Source organism: Columba livia, chromosome 17, assembly GCF_036013475.1.
Source record: "Columba livia isolate bColLiv1 breed racing homer chromosome 17, bColLiv1.pat.W.v2, whole genome shotgun sequence".
NCBI classification, from domain to species: Eukaryota; Metazoa; Chordata; class Aves; order Columbiformes; family Columbidae; genus Columba; species Columba livia.
In genome coordinates, this window is record NC_088618.1 from 5,968,971 (window position 1) to 5,983,698 (window position 14,728).

Sequence of the window (14,728 nt, forward strand, 5' to 3'; positions counted from 1 at the left end):
TATAATTGACAAAAAGTTCCACACCCACTGATTTTTTCACTCTGATGCAATGAAACCTCCACTCCAGTGTGATTGAACAACTCCTTCCAGCTGAAGAGCATTATGCGCACAAATTTGATGCCCAGTTATCCTTTTTTTGTCAAGGATTTTTGGCTATAGCTGCTTTCAGCAGCTGAGATTTGACAACATCTGATTTGCTGAATTTCTCCTTTCTGGAGGAAGAAGCATTTTGTGGATACTGAAGGTATTATTTATATATATATATATATATGTGTGTGTGTGTGTATATGTCTGTGCACCCATCGGAGGGGTGACTCCTGTTGGGGGCTGCTCAGTGCCCTGGCAGAGCTCAGCCCTCGCAAGGGCACGGATGATGGCCAAAGGCAGCAGCTGACATTGTGCTGTGTTTTCCAGACTCCTCCCTTTCCATCAGGACTCTCTGGTCTGTGTTCCTTCTGCCAGCCCTGCTCCTGGTTAAATCAGGAGCGAAACATGGTGGGGAGAGAGGAGAGCTGTACTGGATGGTTTTGGCTTTCATAAGAACACATCATGGGGGGTTGTAGGACAGGACACCAAAATGCTCCACTACTTAGGGCCAGAGCAATTCTTAGCCCTGTGGGGCTGAGAAGAGCAAATAAATGTTCTCCAGATCCAATGAATTGTTTTGCATACATCTCCAGCTCTTCCGAACAGGAGCAACTGGCTTGGCAGGAAGAGATGGAGATGGCTGATGGCTGGGACAAAGGAGGGAATTTCGCCATTGCAGCCAGCAAGGCTGGGCAGAGCCTGGCTGCTGTGACAGTGGAGGTGACGCAGGAGCGGACTTTCATCCCTGCGAAGGCAGAATTCCAGCTGCTGTTAGGAAGCACCAAAGGTGTTTCCCTGGGATTTCCCCACCAGCTGCTGTGGCCTGACCTCAGGTTTTCAGGGGTGTAACGCAGCAGTTTGGCAGTCGCTCCGTGTGCCATATGCAATTAACCCATTTCTCCACTATAGGGCACTGAGAGCCTGTGCCAGAGGAGCCACATCACCGGAGCAGCCTTGCTGGGACTCGCATCATTTGCTGTTATACACTGGTTTATGCAATTCTTAGTTTGATTCTGAAAACATCCCACCCTGGAAGTTAATTGTATGGTAAAGAGGATGAACAGTGGCATCACCCATCTGAGAAGCGGAGCTGCTTGTAAACTGGTGCACCGGCCTAGCAGAGCCTTTTGTTGGTTTGATGGCAAATAATGTGTTTTAAACACATTCATAGATAAGGGATCTGTCTTTTTTTCCCAAGTACAAGCACTCCTTTGCTGTTAATTGTCTGTATATCATCGCACTGATGGTTCTGGTGATATCATAAACCAAAGGTTCAAAGCTCAAATGTCCGTGTGAGATGGGTCTAGCAGTGCCTGTTTGCTAGTGCTATCTACACCGCAGCATGGAATTACAGCCCTAATTTATACACATGGGGTGATAGAACAGGACTCTGCATTTAACTCTGCCCCTAGATTGCAGTTAACTTGAGTCCAACACTTGCTGATAAGCAGAGTGGGAGAACCATGCATGCAGGGTCTCCAGTGGGGAGAGAGCATGGGGGAAAGAAACTCCTCCTGGAGCCAGGGCAGCTTGTCACACGTTGGTCCTGTGCTTGCCCAAGGGAGCTGCAGAGGTGGGGTGGCAGTGGGTGGTGATGGGTGGCAGTGGATGGCAATGGGTGGTGATGGGTGGCAGAGGGCGGTGATGGGTGGCAGTGGATGGCAGTGGGTGGTGATGGGTGGCAGCGGGTGGTGATGGGTGGCAGTGGATGGCAATGGGTGGTGATGGGTGGCAGCGGGCGGTGATGGGTGGCAGTGGATGGCAGTGGGTGGTGATGGGTGGCAGGGGCTGGTGATGGGTGGCAGGGGGTGGCGGGAGGTGGCTGCAGCAGCACAGCCAGTCCCACAGTTCCCTGCTCTGTGCTGGACCCGCACCACAGCTGTTCCCTTTCCCATGTGGCCGGGATGTCTCCAGGGCAGTAGGGGCTGCAGGAGGTGAGGACACGTCCCTGCAGCTCTGCTCTGGGGGCTGGTTGGGACCTGCACCCCTGCATCCTCCCACAGGTGCAGCTGCTGCCTCCGGCCTGCCAGGGCTTGAAGTATCAAGAGTATTTGTGGCTGCTTTGAAGCTGCCAGGTCCCATCTCCTTGGGCATTTGCAAAGACACACACTGAGGTTCCTCCTCAGACAGTGGGAAACAAGGCAGCAGCTTCTTGGGAACGCGTTTGCTCCTCTTGAAGTCGCCCATTTGAATGCAGCCTCCCCAGGCCACGCAGCCTCGGGAGCCTGGCGCAGCCAGTTCTCTCGTGTCTGGCTGTGTCGCCACTTGTAGATGGTTTTGTGGAGGGTGCTGCCATTACAGTGGCTCCTGAATAACTAATCAGACGATTTTGTTGTTTCACATTACTTGCTGAAAGCCCCGTGTGCCAGAGGAGGGGTTCCCAAGCCAAGGGTGGAAGAAGAACCACTTCAAAGAGGTGGAAGAAGCAGTAACACCCTCTTTGCAGAGGCACTGGCTGGATCACCTGCTCCCACAGGGACAGGTACCGGTCGCCAGCAGCAGCTGGAGCTGCAGGGTGGGTGCTGGTGCAGAGGCGATGGCTGCTGGGGGGACACAGCTGGATGTGGGGATGGGTTATGTCTCAGTTTCTGGAAAAGAAAAAGGCAAATGAGTCACAGAATTGGGATCCCTTTGTGTGCAGTGAAGATAAAAGGATTGCTAAGGTGGGTAAAACATGCATTACCCTGATTTCGGAGCAAGGGGGGTCTGTGGGAAATGGATGTTAATTTAAATGGGCTGTGGGCGTACACAACATGGGAGAGTACAGGAGGTGAGGTGCGCTCCTCTATTCGCGTGGCTGCTGCAGAACTGGGTGCTTTTGCTGCTGAAATCTGTCCACTGACCCCATCCATGAACCTGCCAGGACAGCTGCCGTGCACAGCTGGGGGACACCGGGGAAGTGTCACCTCCCTCTTGCAGCATGGGAATGGGCCACAGAGGGATCAGCCAGCTGGGTTTGCTCAGGGGCCCCAGCACCTGCAAAAGGGGAGATTTCAATAGGCTCCCTTGAGGGCTGGTTAATGGCAGATCAGTAACTTCCCCACTGATGGTGGGGACACGGGACCTGCTGCCCAACCTCGCCAGGACCCACTGAGAGCTGGGGGGGGGCTGTGGAACTGCCCTGTTCCTGTGCCACAGCTGTGTCCCTGCAGTCCCCCTGCCACAGCGTGGGCACTGCCCATCCCGAGGCACCAGCCTCTGTGCCAGCTGTTCCACAGAAGAGACTTTGGACTCCTCCATCACACAAAACCACATCTCGTCTGATGACAAAAAGCAGGATTTGGGGCATTTGAATTACTGGAACCGCGGCACAGCCTTGCAGACGGTGGAGCGGCCACTGAGGTGCCCATGGGCACATACTGTGACTCAAGTGCCATTCCTTGGGGGAATGTCTGGCTGAGGAGGAATGTCCCCCCTTGTAGAGATGTGCACCCGGGCAGGGCTCCTGCGTCTTCCAGGCAGCCATGTGAGCAGGGAGGCTCTTGCAAGGTCCCTCTCTACAACCCAAAGTGGTGGCCTGAACCATGGTGGCAGAAAGGGGTGACCTCATCAATGTTTATAAATATGTAAAGGGTGAGTGTCATGAGGATGGAGCCAGGCTCTTCTCGGTGACAACCAATGATAGGACAAGGGGCAATGGGTGTAAACTGGAACACAAGAGGTTCCATTTAAATTTGAGAAGAAACTTCTTCACGGTGAGGGTGACGGAGCCTGGAACAGGCTGCAGGGAGGTTGTGGAGTCTCCTTCTCTGGAGTCATTCAAAACCTGCCTGGGCGCCTTCCTGTGCAATCTCATCTAGGTGTTCCTGCTCTAGTGGGGGGACTGGACTGGATAAGCTTTCGAGGTCCCTTCCAATCCCTGACATTCCGTAATTCTGTGGTCCTGTGAATGCTCGTCCTGCCCAGGGTGCCCCTCACCCAGCACGGAGGCGGGGCGATGGAATCGGCACCGCTGGCCGCCGGCCAGGGCCGGGCCGCGAACCCACGACCCCCGCGCCGCGCCCCGGTGCCAGCGAGAAGCAGGTGGAAGGGGAGGAGCCAACCGCCCAAGGCCCGCCGGGCTGCGCCTGCGAGGCCCCGCCCACTCCGGCGGAGCCGCGCGGTCGCCATGGCAACAGAGGCGCTTCCCGCGGGGCCGGGCCGGGCTGCGCTGCGCTCCTGGCGCCGGGGCGAAGGGCCGGGCCCGCCCCGCGGCTGGGCCGAGAGGCGCCGGCGGTGCCGGGGCGCGGCGGGACCCGGGGCGGAGCACCTCAGCGCTGGGCCCGCCCTCCCCCTGCCCTCCTCAGCCCTCCCGCTGCCCCCGGCAGCCCCTCGCCCCGGGCAGCGCGGAGGGGCGGCCCCCCGCTCCGCCCCGCCCCCGGGTGGGGGTGTCCGGCCGTGCCCGGTTGCTGATCACCTCAGCCGGGCCAGGCCGCTGGGGCTCCGCCGTAATCAAACTTACTTAGTAACTTCCCCGTTGTGGCGGAGCCAGCACCGTCCCGGCGGCGGCGGCGGCGGGTCCTTTGAGGAACGAGCCTGTGCCCCGGCAGGGTAAGTGCCGGCCCTGGGTCCCCGGTGAGGGGCGCGGAACCGCGCCGGGGGCGGCGGGACAAAGGCGGCTTGGCCCGGGCAGGCACCGGGCGGGTCCGGTTCATTCACCAGCACCTTGGGGTGAGAACCACCGCCCCGGGGCCCCCCCTCCTCCGCTTCCCCCGGGCCGGCTACGAGGGCAAAGCCTTCGTAGCCGGCCCGGGGGAAGCGGAGGAGGGGGGGGCCTCGGGGCGGACACGCGAATTTTGGGGACAAACTCTCCCCGGTGCTCTTGAGGTGGCCTCGCTGCTGCTTTTTCACTGCGTCAGAACCAAGGGCGAGGGGAGAAAGTTGGGTGTTCGTGTGCGTGTGTGTGCGCTCCGAGTGAAAAAGGGGAAAATAAAAAGCCCTTCGTGCTTTTAACCGAATGTCTATTTATTTTTTTTTGCGGTTATAGGTAGTTTGGCGGTGATTTTGATGGTTCGTGGGGTGTATTGGTGTGCTGGCGAGCACTGCAGATTAGAGCCTTATTTTGTAATCCAAGATGACTTTTGTAAGCGTTGCAATTATCTGTTCCCCCCGCACCCCCGCCCCGGATTAGGGATGATAATGTGCTTGGCGTTCTTAACCGTACAAATAAAGATCCCCCCGTCTCCCCCCGCAGCTCCAGCCGTGCCCAGAACAGCAGTTTGTAAGGGGGACAAGTGCGGTATGTGACTCTCTTAACGCCTTGGACTTTAGGAAATGTATTTGCTCTCTAGAGTTAGTTTTAAGTGCCAGTTTAAGGTCATCGTGCTGGTTCTTTTCAATTGCGGATGCACGTATCTTGTTGGTATATCAGCCCGTGCGTGTTTTTTATTGTAGAAGCACGTCAGACATTTGGGTGGGCAGATTTGCATTGCTCTCTTTTGTTATGCAACTCGTTTGTCCACTTCTCTTCCTAAATTCCAAGTGTAAGTGATTTATGTGTGGACAGAGGGATGTGGAGTTCTGCTTAGTTGATCCGAAAGATCACACAAAGGTCAGTTCCCAATTCCCTGAATTTCCATGGAGTTCCGTGCGTGGATTTGTGAGGGATCAAAATTGGGATTCTGAAAGGGTGAAGCTAATCTGGGAAATCACTTTATTTCCTGTGTGGTATTATGTAGAGTAAAAAGCTTTGCCTTCCTGAGTCTGTTTGCAGCATTGTTACTGTTCTTGCATTTCTCCCATCTGAAGGTAGGAGATTAATCTTGTGGATTCAGGTATTGACTTGACTTCTATTTCTGTGGCGTAATCCCTGTGATTTTGATTTGTGTGCGAGGAATGGGATTAAGGGAAATCGCACTTGGCAGATGGAAGAGCTCTCCTATACCATTAGGAGATATCGTAACCTTCTATTATGCCTACAGCTTTGATTCTTCAGAGTTTAGTAATATAATTCTACTCACGATAAAGTATTGCTCACAATAAAATACTGGTATTGCGTTAAAGCAATTGCAGAATATAGCAGCTGATATTTTGACAAAACTGATGCTTTATTCCATTGTGGTAATTGCAGGCAATTTTCGTGGTAGGCTGGAGAGGTAAACTATGTTTCCAGGGTAACCATGAAGTTGTTTAGCTGCTTCGGAGGTACTTTTTGCCAGAACTGAAGGTTGTTGGTATTTTCTTTTCCTTGTCTCTCTTCCATAAATTAGGAGGTTTTGCATCTTTGTAATGATAATATGAAAATACTGTTTTTCTTTGGGGGTTTTTTGTGGCATTTTTAGGGTGTGGTAGGGAAACAGACTATATATGGCAGAAATGCTAATACAGTTGCCTGGTAGCTTAATTCAGGTAAAGATTTCCCTTCCCCCCTCCCCTAATCTTTCGAGAGTTTATAAACATATTTTTATTTTCTTGGGATAGTATTTTCTTCACTGTATGCTATGGGTATTTATGCAAAAGTAGTCAAGGATATTTATTAGCAAGTAGATCTATAAAGTCTTTCTACTTCAGAATAAATAAAGAGGTAGGAATCCTATTTAAACAGAAGACATAGCCTGTAATTCAGTTTTGATAGGCGTATAGTTTGAACATATACTTGTAAACTTTAGTCTGTTCTCTTTCAGACAGCGCTCTGAACTAATTCTAAACAGTTTCTTTTCCAGTGTATGTGACAGAGCAAAGTGACTCTAGACTGTCATAGTATGGAAAGTCCCTGGGATAAGTCAAAATCCGGGACTGTTTTCTGAGTCAAATACTTGCATTTATCATTTTTACTATCTCATTTTATGCACGGCAGTAAATGATACGAATGTCCCGGGTTTGTGCTCACGCTGCAGTTCAGAGCCTGCCTGTCATACGGCTTGAGGAGAAAGGGCAGAAAAGCCCTTTCTGTGTCGCTCCTGACCTGGCTCTCAACTGGCTGGATACCGATGGATGAGGAAAACTGTAATGTTTGATGATTAAACCAATTGTTGCCTCTGACCAATGCCATTCTGGAAGCTATGTGTGGTGATGATTTATAATTATTTTTTTAAATACTGTTTCCAAACATGTAGCACCGTCATCCTGGATACTAATTGAGCCCCTTATGTGTCTACAGACTCCCCTGACAATAATAAAATGCTTCCAGGGTGCCTGATTTCTCCCAGTCAGTTACAATTTGGAAGTAGATTTTATTGAAAGAATTTCAGACTCCAACATCTATGCTTGGAAAGTTTCCCAGCCCATACTGCTCCATGGACCGAAGGTAAAATGTAAACCCCACATGCAAGCAGCAGAGCTTGGGTGTTCCACCTTGGGAGCCCTTGCAGGGCTCTGGGGTTCTCTTGGGTGTTGTCCTGGACTCTGCTCTGTTCAGTGCTCCTGTTTCTCTGGCTACCAGATAATTTTGAAACCAGTCCTGTCACCTCCCTTCCCTTTCACACATGCTTGGGTACTGTAAAGTAAAAAAATGAACTCGCTCTTCATGGTGAAGAATGTGTTGCTGCCTTGGCTGCCTAGTCCCTTCCTCAGGATTAGTCTTGGTTTGATCTTGGGTCATGGAGCTTTCTCTCATCTGGTGGCTTTTCCAGGTATCATCAGAATCAAGTTGATAGAAGTCCTGGTGGATTTTTCCTGTCCATGAGTTTTTAAGTAGTGGTAAGAAAACCTCCCACAGTCTTGAAAATGTCAGTGTAGTGGTACTTGTGGGGAACACTCTGCAGATCGGGCTCATATTTGAGAGGATTATTCCGAGCATGGCAGTTAGGGACATGGTGTGGTTGTGGCTGCAGAAAACTACCTCTTTCATCCCTTTGGCTGCTCATGCATTTAAAAATTGTACTGGTTTCTTATTGAGGACTCTCATGTATCAAGATTTTTCTCTAAGACTTGGTATGTCTTCTCAAATTTCCACAGAAATTGATAACTTGGCGCTGCTCACAACCAGGGCGAGTTTCCTTTGGCAAATTAGTTTGTCATGCTGAGTTGTGTGCTGTGTAGTCATTTAAAATGTGACTAGTAAAAGGGGTGTGTTTATGTATACATGCCTGAATGCAAGTTTCAAACATTCTGCTTCCAGTTACATATAATGTCACCGTTCTTTTCTTACTCTGAAGTGATTTCTTTTTTCCTGCATGAGGATATAAATAATGCTTGTTGGAAATCTTTCACTTTCATAGTGTGGTAAACTTACATGAGGCTGTTGGTTGTAGGGCGGTCTTGTCTTTTCTGCTAGTTTATGTGATTAATTTATTTCTTAACGCAGGCACAGCCTTTTGGGACTCCTTGTTTGATTCTGAAGTAGCAGGCAGCTTTTGGTAGGAAAGTGTTCTATCTATTCAGTACTTTAAAAAGACGTTCATGGAATAGAAGATCCCGCTGTATTCAGTGGGCTGTTTGTAAAAGCGGGACTGAAGTGAACTCCTTACTCCTGCAAGCCCAGGCATGAATCTCGCAGGGATGCTGTGAGCACAGTCTGTATCACTTCTTTGTGTTTGATGCGCAAGGGTGACTAGAACCTCAGAATGTTGCAATGTTTTAGGTGTGTTTTTTGTTTGATACATAGAAATTGCCTGAAGACATCCTATGGAAAAAAACACAAACTTTTTGCTTTTGCCTCAGGAATCTATTTAACACAGAGACTCCCTGGCTGCGGGAGTAGCCTGTGCAGTGTAAACCACCACATGGTTGTCCCGAGTTTGCAGCCAAAGAGGCTGGAATGATAGTGCCAGGAGAGCTCTGGGATTCCCTCTGCCACAAACTAGTCTTGAATCCTAAACACAGCCTTCAGGATGACCACAGGATGGTGCATTGAAGAGTTGAACTGGCAGACCCCTGCTTGATAAACTCCAGAGGCACCTGCCCAGTGCGGCTGAGCACGTGGACTTGTCCTCAAGATGTGCAGGGGTTCGCTGTTGGGCGCCCATCTCTGTGCTTGCAGGGAGACGAGGCTCGAAGGAGCTGGTTCTGGGTTGTTCTACCTGTTGGATTCAAGGAGGTGAAAGAGCTTGTCTCTGGTTTTACCCTTGGTTGACTTTTCAGTAAGTTTGAAAGGCATACATAAAATTCGGTTTGTTCTGGAAGTATATAACGCTGAAACTTTGAAGGAAAGAAACATTGAAGATAACCCCAAACAGTCTGCAAAGCCGTTTGGTGCATTTTTCAATGCATCTGTATAAATAGGAGATTATTAATATGTATTTTCACAGTTCTGAATACAATTACACTGAAATAATGGGAGTTGAATTTTCTCTTTGTACTCTTCATCTCTACAAAACACGCTTGAGGAGAGGAAATGGATTTTTTCATAGGCTTGGATGATTGCAGTGATGCAATTTGAGCAATCTAGGACTACAGAGGATTATTACCCAAAACATTGCTTAGTTTTGTTTTTACTCATATCCTATGAACGTGCATTTAAACATTGCTGGGAGGGGAACTCTTTAAGGGGTCTTCTTTAAAGCCACTTACAGGGCCCTTCATTAGAAGTTCTTATCAGAACTAAGTGCTAAAACTTCCAGTTTTGGGCTCTAATAAAGCTGTTTTGTGCCTGAGAGAAGATAAGTGTGGGACCTGAACTGAAAGCTTTGTACTAGTTTAGTAATTATGACTCAGGATGGTCATTAGCCTGCTGGAACAAGTAGAAAAAGATAACAATTCCACTGCTGAAGGTTTGGTTATCACAGAGTTTTCACTTAGAGAGAAAAGCGTGCGTGTGCACTCAGTAATTTCTCTGAAGAGCGTATGGACGCGGAATACAAACGGCTCCATCTTTGGGATTTTTCCTTGTCTTATTTTACCAAATTAGCATAAGCTAATGTGGGGTGGTAGAAGATCCGAGTGTGGTGTGTTGTTTTTAATTTCTTTTGTCTTCCCGGGTCAGAAATACCCATTTAGTTTGGCTGGGGGCTGGGGAGGTGAGCGCGGGAGCTGCCGGGCTGACCCAGTTAGCGCTGGGCAGCGGAGCCGGGCCTGGGAACCGGCGGCAGCTGCTGCAGCGCCGGCGCCGGGCTGCGCGTCAATGGGCGGCACAACACCAGAGAGTGAAATCAGTCGTGTTTTGTTGTTTAAAATACGTAGCTTGGGCACGTTGGGGAGGAGGTGAAGAAGGTGCTAATGCTTTATTTTGTTAAAAACTGTTTTACCCTTCATGGTTTCCAGCAGTAGAAAGCTGCCAGTATTTTAGTGAAATGCATGAAAATACGAGTATTTGTATGCGCTTTTGCTGCTGCGAACAATGTTGTTGCCATACACATCTGCCCCTCTTGTTTATATTTTCATAGTGACTATTTTTTCTCCTCTTGGCTAAATACATGCTTTCTGTGCCTCCCAACAAGTGATATTAATAAATGCCAAGTTCTAAAACTTGTTATTCCCACTGTTGTGAAACAAGGATGATGTTTATTTTACAGTGTTGATGAGAAGACATAAATACAAATAGAATTTAAGTTTGTCTTTATTCTGTTCTTTTAATGAGCTCAGACTTCAGCTTGGATTAAAGTCTCGCTGCTTTTTCAGTTCAGCCACAGTGTCAGTAACTCTTGGTAGGGAGTGAGTTGTGCCAAAATTTAAGAGGGATGTTTATCTGCTGCAAGTATGTTCGACCATACAAGGCTTTCGATGAACAAAGCTGTCTCATCGGTAATGAAAGCATTTTGGCCCAGCAAAGCCATGATACATTTTAAACAGGGCAGGAATTTTTGGCTGCCATAATTGTTTGATATTTTTTTTTCGTGAGAACACTCAGAAGTCTTCATTGAACAAAATGAGCACAGATGCCTTTCTAAAATGGGCATTTATGTTAAAGCTGTGCAGCTCAGCTGGCTCATTCCTTTACTTAGAGAACTTACATGAAATGTCATTGTTATTATTTGTAGCTAAACAGTGCTCTTACTGTATTGGCACTATTAAATGTCAGTTATTAGTATAATCTGCCCTTAGAATGTTTTAAGCAACATGATGGTTGCAGACTTATCTAAATATCATCCAGTTCTTGCAGTATGCATGCACAAACAATACAGGGCTTTTCTTTTGCATGTTTGAGCCAACAACAACAGTTATGTCAAAGAAAACAGATATCTTGTTTTATGCAAATAATAGTAAGTATTTCTAAAACATTTGAATTTATATATCTTGTAATTCCTACTAGTGGCCAAAATGTTTAGTTTACGTTCTTTGCAAGATGAATATAAAGAAATCACTGCAGCTCTCTGTGGTTACTGCTTGCAAAGGAGAGATTAAATTAACTGATTGGATTACAGGAGAGTTTCTAGTACAAGTTCAGATCTTTCCTTGCTCTCCTAAATAAATTTTTCCTGGTAGATGCCCTCTGTTGCTTCGTGGTTGTGTGAGGCTGCAGGGGAGGTTTCTGCATGTCTGACCTATTCCCACTGAACTTGCCAGGGCAACGGATGTTTTCTTGACTTCTTCCTTAATGCAGCTGAATCAGAGTCCAAATCGGCAAGACTCATCAATAGTTACAGCTCAGCATTTCAAGAAGGTCAGGGAAGCTGGTTTCTGCCTGGTGAGCATTATGCTAATTCGGTAGTTAAACATATTGGAATTGTGCTTCCTTTTGCTTGTGCAGTGTTTGCAGATTCCATTGGAGCCTTTGCTGTGTGCTCGGAGTGCAGAGGGTTAGTTCTGGACGGGGAGCAGCTTTCTTGTGTGCTCTGTTGTCATCACAGGCAGGAGACGTGTCTGCAATTCTGCCTTTGAATTGAGTTCTTTATGTGAAGTACTTGCTTAAATAATGCCACTGTCATGTTGGTGCTTATGCATGAAGATGAGATCTAAGGAGATGACACCATGATGGAGAGGTCAAAGCCTTGTTTAAGATGAAATATGTATTTTCCACTCCTGAAGGGACTTTATATAGAGATAAAAGGCTCGGGTAGACTAGCAGCTGTAATGATTGAATGAATTGTTCATGTGTGTGCAAAAATGAAATGAGTGTATTGAAGCAGATGTGGAACTTAGGCCCCGTTACTGACACCTCTCAAGAACACTAAGCCTTTTCTCTCATATTTGGTTTCAAACACTAGGAATTTGTGTTAGTATTGCTTCCTAACCAGCACGTGTAGTATCTTTAGAGATTATTTCTGATGCGTTAACGTGTATGTGATATATATGTAAAGTAATGGTCACACAGTGTGTCATGTTTGTTGATATTGTCCTGTTGCACACAATATAAAAAGCAGTTAACTTTGAATCCAGTTTTTTGTACTGTGGATGTATGGTTGAAATGTAACTGCTTTAATTCCAGATTAGTACAGTTCCAAAATGCTGCCTTTGTAGATGCTGGAAATGGTTACTTTGAGGTAAAAGATCTTTGATACTGGTAGGCTGAATTTGGTGGTGTTTCTCCTGATGAATTAGGAGCATCATTATGTCTTGAGACCGTTGGAGTCTCCTGCTTCCCTGCCCACCTCCCGCTCAGCGCTGCTCTAGGTTGGGTTCTTCTTAATGCTTTAAAGCCTTCGCAAACCCTGGCCTGCTCAATTTTCTGCTTATGTTGGCTCTTTCAAATATTGTGAGGCAACTCGATTCCGGAGATCTGCATCTTGGCATCCTGTTAATTATCCTGGTTCCACCAGGACTTGCTTACTGATTGGAGTGTGGAAAAAGCCTGTGGATGTGGGAGAGACACCTGAACCCAGCGTGGTGAGAACATCCTCGGGAGTGTGAAGGAGGTGATGGAGCAGATGGCAGTTTAGCACCCTGAGAGCTTTCAGACTGGTACCAGCAGCTACGGGAAGGCAAAGGATGCTGTTTGGACACTCGGCTCATCTGCTCCTGCCAGGGGGGTCAGGCTGAGTCCCTGGCATTGCCTTGAGTGTGGTGGCCACGGCCAGTGCTTGGTGGGCTCTGGTTGTGGAGCTCTGACGGGTTGGAGCCTGTGGTGGTGACTGCTCACAAAATGGGGAGAGGGTCAGTACCTCAGCTTGTCTTCAAAGAGTAACTAGAGAATGTGCTGTTGGCCACATTCTATGATTCAATGGCTCTGCTCTTCATTACATTGGAGAGGCTGGAGTGACAAACTTGTTGAGGCACGAGTATATATTTTAAACTACATAATTAACAGAAGATTGTTCATAACTATTTAACTAATATGGGCTTTAAACCAGTGAGCAAGGCGGTGTTTATAATAAGTTGGACTGGCTTTTATTAGGCATCAAAATCTGTCAGGTCTATCATTTTCCTGCAAAACAGGTAACCATGCACTGCCTGAACCTGGGGCAGTTTTGGTCAGGTAGGTCTCCTCTCTCATCCTGTGTAACTGCTCTTCATTCACCCTGTTTTTTTATCACTTTGGCTCTTGGAGGTGAAGACTTGTCTTTTCCAACGGTAACAGCGAGGTATCATTATTGTCCACTTCAGACAGGTACCGATGTGGTGCACTTTTGTGGCAAGCTTGGCCTTCAAGACAAAGGTTGCTAAAACATAGAGGAGCAGGCTTAGAAATTCTTCATTTGTTCATGGAAGAGAATGATCCGTTCCTGGGAATCATCCGCTCTGCCCCCTGTGCAGAGTGTGGCCAGGTCAGCGTGTTCCCCCCATTCTGCTGTGGTTCATGTCCAGAGCGGGGCTGGGACAGGTGTTTTGCGCTTGTTGTGTGTTGACCAAGCGAGGCTACGTGCTTCTGGTGTGACTAATGCAAATATTTGAGTGGTGGACTGAATGGAGAAATTGCTGCTAGACAATATTGCTATCTGCATTGAAACAAAATGTGTTGTTAGCAGTAACATCCAAAGGTGTTGAACACAGAGCTTTTTAGTGTATTATTTTTAAGAAGTGGAAAATAAGCTAGTGAAGACATCAAACGGTATAGCTGTGAGATGAAGCAGAACATAAACATCTGTAACAAGAACAGGCAATGACAAATTTCTTTTTAGCTAGGTGAAAGCTTAGAAGCAGCATAATCTATTACAGCATCTTTAAGTAGGTGGCATGTGCTTTTTGTGAATGAGTCGTTTAGCTAGGGATTGTGCAGCTCAGAGTGTATCCTTCAGGATGAGTGTAAAACTAACACCAGAGATGTTTTCCCCAGGATCAGTTTAGTTTTTGCACTTTAATAAATGTTGGCAGTAGCTGTATAGTGGCCTGAGACAGCTGGATTTGAATCTTCACGGTGAGAACAAATCCCGAGGATTAAAAGAGGAGGAAAGCTGTCTTCCTTCTGGAAACGGTGCAGTTAAGCTTTGCCCAGGTGTTCTGTCTTGGAGAAGATGCAAGCAGATACAGATAATTTTTAATCTGCCATGATTCTTTTTGGTCCTCTGTCCCATTGCTCTGTTCCCTTTGCCCTCCCTTCTGTGGTTCAGGGTTTCTTCAGATGGTTGAACCGTTGAAGTGCTCTCCTGGGATGGTGAAGGTTGTGCTCCAAGACCAGTAGACTCAGATTTTCTTAAAGTCCTGATGAAACTACTTTGTTCTTTTCTCCATGTGGTAGTACCATCATGCCTCTTTCAGCGATCGGATGAATGTATAAAAGACACAGTATTTATAAATTAGTACTGGAGACTCCACGTCAATCACAGAAGAGTGTGAGCTGGTTATATTGTTCTGAAGGTGGTCTACCCAACCAGGTCACAAATGCATTTTCCAGTGCTGGAGATCCTGTTAGAATTTGAAGAGGAAGATCAGAGGATTATTGGCTTTGTCCTTTCTTACTGTCCCTTCT

At 47.6% G+C, this 14,728-nt stretch overlaps 1 protein-coding gene across 1 annotated transcript in view; it reads left to right on the plus strand.

Annotated features, from left to right (window-relative positions):
• Window positions 1-4,377: 4,377 nt before the first annotated feature.
• Window positions 4,378-14,728, plus strand: part of KIAA1671 (KIAA1671 ortholog) — a 66,995-nt gene continuing 56,644 nt past the window's right edge. Inside the window, exon 1 of the mRNA XM_065033627.1 lies at window positions 4,378-4,617. The gene's annotated coding sequence lies outside the window, so the exon portion shown is untranslated. The remainder of the gene's footprint in view (window positions 4,618-14,728) is intronic.